Raw genomic sequence first — 6,905 nt, forward strand, 5'->3', positions numbered from 1 at the left:
TTTCCAGGGGGCGGCAAAAAAAGCCGCCCCAAATGTCCAGGGCAAATGTGTTATTAGCCTAACTGCTAACTAAAAATCTAGTCGGTTGGGCGGCACTGGCGAGGGAGCACTGATTAGTGAGCTCTCTGCTCAGCTCCCTCGCCCGCTGCAGAGTGATGCCGGTCCTGGAACGCACGAGGGAGCTGAGCAGAGAGCTCAGGGGAAAGTGCTCCCTCACCAGCGCCGCCCACCAGTCCCACTGGACCCCAGGGAAAGGGACAACCGCAGGAGGCTGGGTGGATTGAATTTAAAAAAAAAGTGAGTGTGTTAATGTGAGTGTGTTAATGTGAGTGAGTGTGTGTGTGTTAGTGTGTGTGTCTGTTAGTGTGTGTGTGTGTGTGTGTGTGTGTGTGTGTGTTAGTGTGTGTGTCTGTTAGTGTGTGTGTGTGTTAGTGTGTGTCTGTTAGTGTGTGTCTGTTAGTGTGTGTGTGTCTGTTAGTGTGTGTGTGTCTGTTAGTGATTGTGTGTGTGTGTCTGTTAGTGAGTGTGTGTGTGTGTGTCTGTTAGTGAGTGAGTGTCTGTTAGTGAGTGTGTGTATGTCAGGGAGTGTGTCTGTTAGGGAGTGTGTATGCGTGTATGTTGGTGATTGTGTGTCTCTGCTAGTGACTGTGTGTGTCTGTTGGTGTGTGTATGTGTGTGTCTGTTAGTGTGTGTGTGTGTATGTGTGCGTGTGTGTCTGTTAGTGTGTGTGTCTGTTGGTGTGTGTGTGTGTCAGTGCGTGTGTGTCTGTTAGTGTGTGTGTGTATTAGTGTGTGTCTGTTAGTGTGTGCCTGTTAGTGGGTGTGTGTGTGTCTGTTAGTGTGTGTGTTGGTGAGTGTGTGTGTCTGTTAGTGAGTGAGTGTGTGTCTGTTAGTGAGTGAGGGTGTGTGTCTGTTAGTGTGTGTGTTTTAGTGTGTGTGTGCGTGTGTGTCTGTTAGTGAGTGAGTGTCTGTTAGTGAGTGTGTGTATGTCAGGGAGTGTGTCTGTTAGGGAGTGTGTATGCGTGTCTGTTGGTGATTGTTTGTCTCTGCTAGTGACTGTATGTGTCTGTTAGTGCGTGTGTATATCTGTTAGGTAGTGTATGCGTGTCTGTCAGTGAATTTGTGTGTGTGTATTTAGAAGGTGGGGCAGGTTGGAAGGGTGGGATGGCACGAGGTGGCGCGCGGGGGGGGAGAGCGCCTGAGTTTTGTCATGCCTAGGGCAGCACAAAACCAGGATACACCACTGGGTAAGGTAGTGGCTGAATGACAGGTAACAGAGGATTGTAGTCAACGGTGTATATTCGAAGCAAGGTCTAGTTACCAGTAAGGTACCTCAGGGATCTGTACTTGGACCTATTTTCTTCAATATTTGTATTAGTGATATTGCAGAAGGTCTTGATGGTAAGGTATGTATTTTTGCTGATGATACTAAAATTTGCAACAGGGTTGATGTTCCAGGAGGGATAAGCCATATGACAACTGAGTTAGGTAAATTAGAAAAATGGTTAAATTAGACAATGTAATAGAGCAGCAGGAAATGCTAGCAGAATGCTTGGTTGTATAGGGCGAGGTCTTAGCAGCAGAGAGAGGGAAGTGCTCATGCCATTGTACAGAACACTGGTGAGACCTCACTTGGAGTATTGTATGCAGTACTGGAGACCATATCTTCAGAAAGATATTGATACATTAGAGTGAGTTCCGAGAAGGGCTACTAAACTGGTTCATGGATTGCAGGATAAAATTTGACAGGAAAGGTTAAAATATCTCAACATAAATAGCTTGGAGGAAAGACGAGACTGGAAGGGATATGATAGAAACATTTAAATACATAAAGGGAATCAACACTGTAAAGGAGGAGACTATATTTAAAAGAGGACATAGTCTTACATTAGAGGAGCAAAGGTTTAAAGACCTGTACAGTGAGGGTAGTGGATGCATGGAATAGCCTTCCAGCTGAAGTGGTAGAGGGTAACAGAGTGAGGGAGTTTAAGCATGTGTGGGATAGGCATAAGGCTATCCTAACTATAAGATAAGGCTAGGGACTAATGAAAGTATTTAGAAAATTGTGCAGACTAGATGGGCCAAGTGTTTCTTATCTGCCGTTTATTCTGTTTCTATGTTTCACTGAAGGCTTCTCTGGCACCATTTCATTCTTCAATGTTAGACCATTTTTTAGTGGTTTAACACTGAATGAGGGTCACTGGCATAGGAAGACTCCATCAACGACACTAGATTATGCCAGTGCTGGGTGGCAGTGATAGGCTGAGAATAATCAGCTGATGCTCTTAGCCTATCACTACTACCTTTCGTTGCCTAAACCAGGGGTTCTCAACCTTGTCCTCAAGGACCAGGGTTTAGGGACCCTACCAGTCCAGGGTTTAGGGATTACCTGGGTGCGTCTAAGGTGTTTAGAAAAAGAAAAGAAAAAAACCTTAGAATCTAAGGTGTTTAGAAAAAGGGAAAAAAACAAACACCTTAGACACACCCTGGTAATCCCCTTATCCTGGACTGGTAGGGGGTCCTGAGGACTGGGTTGAAAACCCCTGGCCTAAACTAATGCAGAATCACATGGACCCTCATTCAAGTTTAAATCATTCTGTTTAACACGGAATAGTGGAAAATTGCTAGGGGACCTCAGGCACCATTACTACTTCATTGAGATAATAAGATTAAATGGTTACAGTGCCCATTTTATTGTTGTTGGTAATGTCATTGACTACGATCATACATACTGAGTAAGAATTTCAAAGAACTTAGCTTATCATTAGAATTTCATGTTCCACTGGCTTTAGTCAGAACTCAAACGTCTATCCTTCCAAGGGCAACAACATACTACCCTTATCTCTCTAAAAATGTATATACAATATTTACACTTCTGAACATACTTGCAAATGGAAGGAGATCTCAGGGTTTTATTTCTGGAAAAAACATTAACTTTTTGTTTATTATTGTCATATAATTGTATTAATTTAAATAGTGTGTTTTGGTTAAAATGCAAACCCCAATACGAAAGACAAAAATGACAAAAATGAAGAGATACAATCTGTAGCCATAAAGTGAAATTGAAAGTGAATAACATCAAATTAATTGCTAGTCTCTAGTAAACATTCTATGTATGAGGACAAAAACATAGTACGTAAATTCTTTCTGAGTGGCAGGCATAGGGCAGTTTGTGCTAGGGACTGAATTAATTAAAGATAAAAATGGCACATGTAGGATTTCCAATAAACCAGAGTAGGCACCTGTCCACTAGGGGGCGCCTGTTTTCAGAACATAATGTGCTCTTTTCATCATAATAGGCTGGCTGGTAGATATAATCCAGTCGGCCTTAACAGCAGACCTGCAGGAACACTTATAAAGAGTGTAAAACTCAGTGCTGTCCCAGCACCTCCAGTGTCTGTGTGTGAGGTTGGACAGCAAGTGGAAGCAATCACTTCCCATCTGCCCACTAACCACCTCTCAGACAGGAAATGCATTGAAGGAACAGAAGCTCTGAGTATAACGCCTACTGCAGCTCTATTATCACTCTGAGTGGTCTACTGAAGACATAGAAGGAGGAATACTTTGCAAATAACCCTTTGAACTCCAGCAATCCCATATTTAACTCCTATTAAGACCAAAACTGTTCGTGTACCCCAATACTAAATTTAACCCCACTAAAACCCTAACCCAATAATCGTAAACAGCCCTTATATAACGCGAATCCCTCTCAAGCTGTTAATCTTTTAAACACTAACTACCCTGTGCAATATAACTCTGACATAAACCCCTCTCTAGCCTTACACCCTACTTTACTCTAAACACTTCTAACATTATCTTTTACCCTGAATGCATTTAAATGGCTGCATGCACTCATTGTACACTCACAGATTCAAACACAATAACACAAGTACATACATACATTTATATTTGTAGCTGTCAAAAATAAATATATCGTTTTTCAGATGTTTTTAGGCCTTCTAATAAATGCCTTGTGCTTATTTTCTCTGCCTTGTTTTGGGTTGGGCAGCAAGGAAAACCTTAGATTTTGTGCTTACAGACACATGACATGTAAATCCAGTCCTGCATATAGTATTATAAAATACAATGTTCTAGTGTCATATGCCTTCTTGAGTCCTAGCTTATCAGGCTAAGTTAGAGCATGAGATTTTGAAGTAAATTAATCCCAACAGGAAAAAAAGGATCTCCAGATGTGAGTGAAATCTCCCTGAGTCTTTGTGCATTCAACCTAATCCTACTTAGTGATGGTATGAGCTTAGAGACCTACTATGAATTACAACCCGTACTTCGGCCCATATCATACAGATAAGAACTCTAAGGTTGGGAATTGCTTCCCTATTTTCTGATTGGATTCAAAAAAGGTATTAAAAAAAAAAAAAGATAAATGTTCCAGTGAAATAAAAATGCAAACACAATTTTTTTTTTAATAATGAACGTTCCATTAAAAAATATAGGTTTACACTGTTAAAACACACACACATATAAAAATGTTCAGTGGGCTGATTGTATAATCTACGTATGGAATGCATTGCACGTTAGAATATATTACTATCCTGCTGCTAGCATATCCATTCCTCTACCACATAAACAGCTGGTAGCACTTCATGTTTGCTGATGCAATTAACATCAGTTCATTACTTATACAGGAGAATTATATTGACAAAAATGTATAACTCAAACTGTGGGGAATACAACCATTTCATACCTAAATGGAAAAAGGAGTGCCTCTGTAATATGTTTTTAAGCATTTGTGAAGTGTAAATGAATGGTGGTGCTTAGAAAAAAATAAATAACTTTACAAAATAAATGTGAAACAAAAAGTGACCCACTATGCAGAATATTTTTAGCTCAGTTATTTGGTCCTATAGTTTTGTCACATTGATTCACAAGAGATCTATGTTTTGTTTTCAAACTGCATATAACGTTCATTGTTTATGACAAATTTGCCTTTCAAAGGAAATGGGCCAAGAGAGACATAGGATACAAGTGAGGTATGGTGATGGCTATAACTTAAAACAGAAGAAATGCGCTGGCTAGGTTGTAGAAATGTGGGAGAATGAGCTGTTGGAGCTAGTTGAAGGATTTGAAGATCTTATGAAATAGATGAATTTTGTGGGAGAGTTTTAAAACTAGTGATACAGGGAGTCAACTTTTAAATGCTAATCATTTCAAATGATAGAAGAACACAGTAAAAGTCTTATGAGATGTTGAACAAATAAGAGAAGATGGGCCCTGGCACAGATAAGTGTGGAACTGCAGGCATTGGTATCCATGTTTTTTCACCAAGCTTTCAGGCACCATCAGAGGAACTCCATGGGACTATTTGTTCGGAGATGACTGCTGCGTAGCTTGAAAGCTTTATACGGGCATTGAAAATGTCCGCACAGCACCTCTCCTGGTAAAACACAGTGGCATAAATAGCAGCCACTCATCAGGGAATTATTTTTTTGGCACTGGATCTCAAAGTGGAGGATATAGATAACAGGGAATGGAGGGGCAACATCTGAGTAAGGGAGGTCCCTGAGTCCCCTGTGGTGAGGATGGTAAGGAGGACCTACTTTCAGAACTATTCCACTTGATTCTAGGGGAGGAAGCACCATGGCATTTGTTATATTATTTGCTACCTTCACTCCTTCCCAGTAAAGAAAAAAAATAATGGTTAAAGCATGCTCCAAACCGACATGGGATTTCAGGGGCACAACTGTGTCCCTTTTCCAAGATTTATCCTCTCATACTCTGGAGCCCAGTAGAGTCTTGTGACCAATAATTGCCACATTGCGAGAAAGGCCCATTCAGTATGAATAGGATTTTCCCTTAAGGTGAGATTCGACAATAAATGGCTCAAGCTCCAGTGGCCTGTGAAGATCCCACACTTCCTGCAGCCCTTGGACCTGTGTCAGGTATCAGTCACCAATGTATTCTGGAACCTTGGATGCTAGGCCCCAGCCCCACAGACAAACTTGAGAAGCATGGTGGATCCCCACTGGGCCCTCTGGTCCGATTGCACTCAGATTAAGCCAGTAGTAAACAAATACTTCTGTGGTAGAAATTATAGGTAGTGCATTTAAGATGAATGCTCAAGACCTGATGGCTGCTGCATGACATGTGACTCTCTACACACGTGGCTCACATGGTGGTAGGCATCCCCAATGGGAAGAGGTATCTGCGGAAATGGGACAGTGGGTTTTGGGAGCAGAATATGGGGAACAAGGAAGGAGAAAATGCTGTGACACCCCGAGATATGTATAGGAGAGAATGGCTTCAACAACTACCTTGCTATTGTGGTGGAATCTCAGTAAAAATAAATTTACTAGGACAAGATTGCCACGTGGTATGTGCATTTGCATATGTTGATGTACCAGTTAAGTCAGTTACACGTAGCTAAGATACAATCAGTAGTGTAAGGAGCATAAGTAGGAATATAGGATATACGAGTATTTCCCCTCCTCCATTGTGCTGGGCAAGCCATGTGGTCAAACAGGATTTTAGTCTCTATTCGGTTGATTAGATAAGAGTATGTGTAGGTTGAACGGATTATGGGAGGAGCTACATGCCTATATAAGGGACCTACACTGTATGATCAGGACTCAGACTTTGCTGTTTTTTGGTGACATTAGTCCCTCTGAGTCCCGGTCGGTGAATCGAATAAAGAATCTCTTCCTTCCTGAAGAAACCTGTGTCCATCTCTCTGTGCTTGGCTTCCGTCAGTTTCTCCGGTATCATTTGGTGCATTGGGCCGGGAAGCTCATCGTTCAACGGTAGCTGAGAAGCAGAGGCGTGAGACGGTCTATCTTTGCCCACGTTCCCTACGGCTGCACCCCTGAACTTCTGCGTGGACCTCCTTTCGTCTCGGCGCCACTGGTCTGTTGTCCAGGAGATCATCGGCCTCTACGTAGTAAGTACTGG

Source organism: Pelobates fuscus, chromosome 3 (assembly GCF_036172605.1).
Source record: "Pelobates fuscus isolate aPelFus1 chromosome 3, aPelFus1.pri, whole genome shotgun sequence".
NCBI classification, from domain to species: Eukaryota; Metazoa; Chordata; class Amphibia; order Anura; family Pelobatidae; genus Pelobates; species Pelobates fuscus.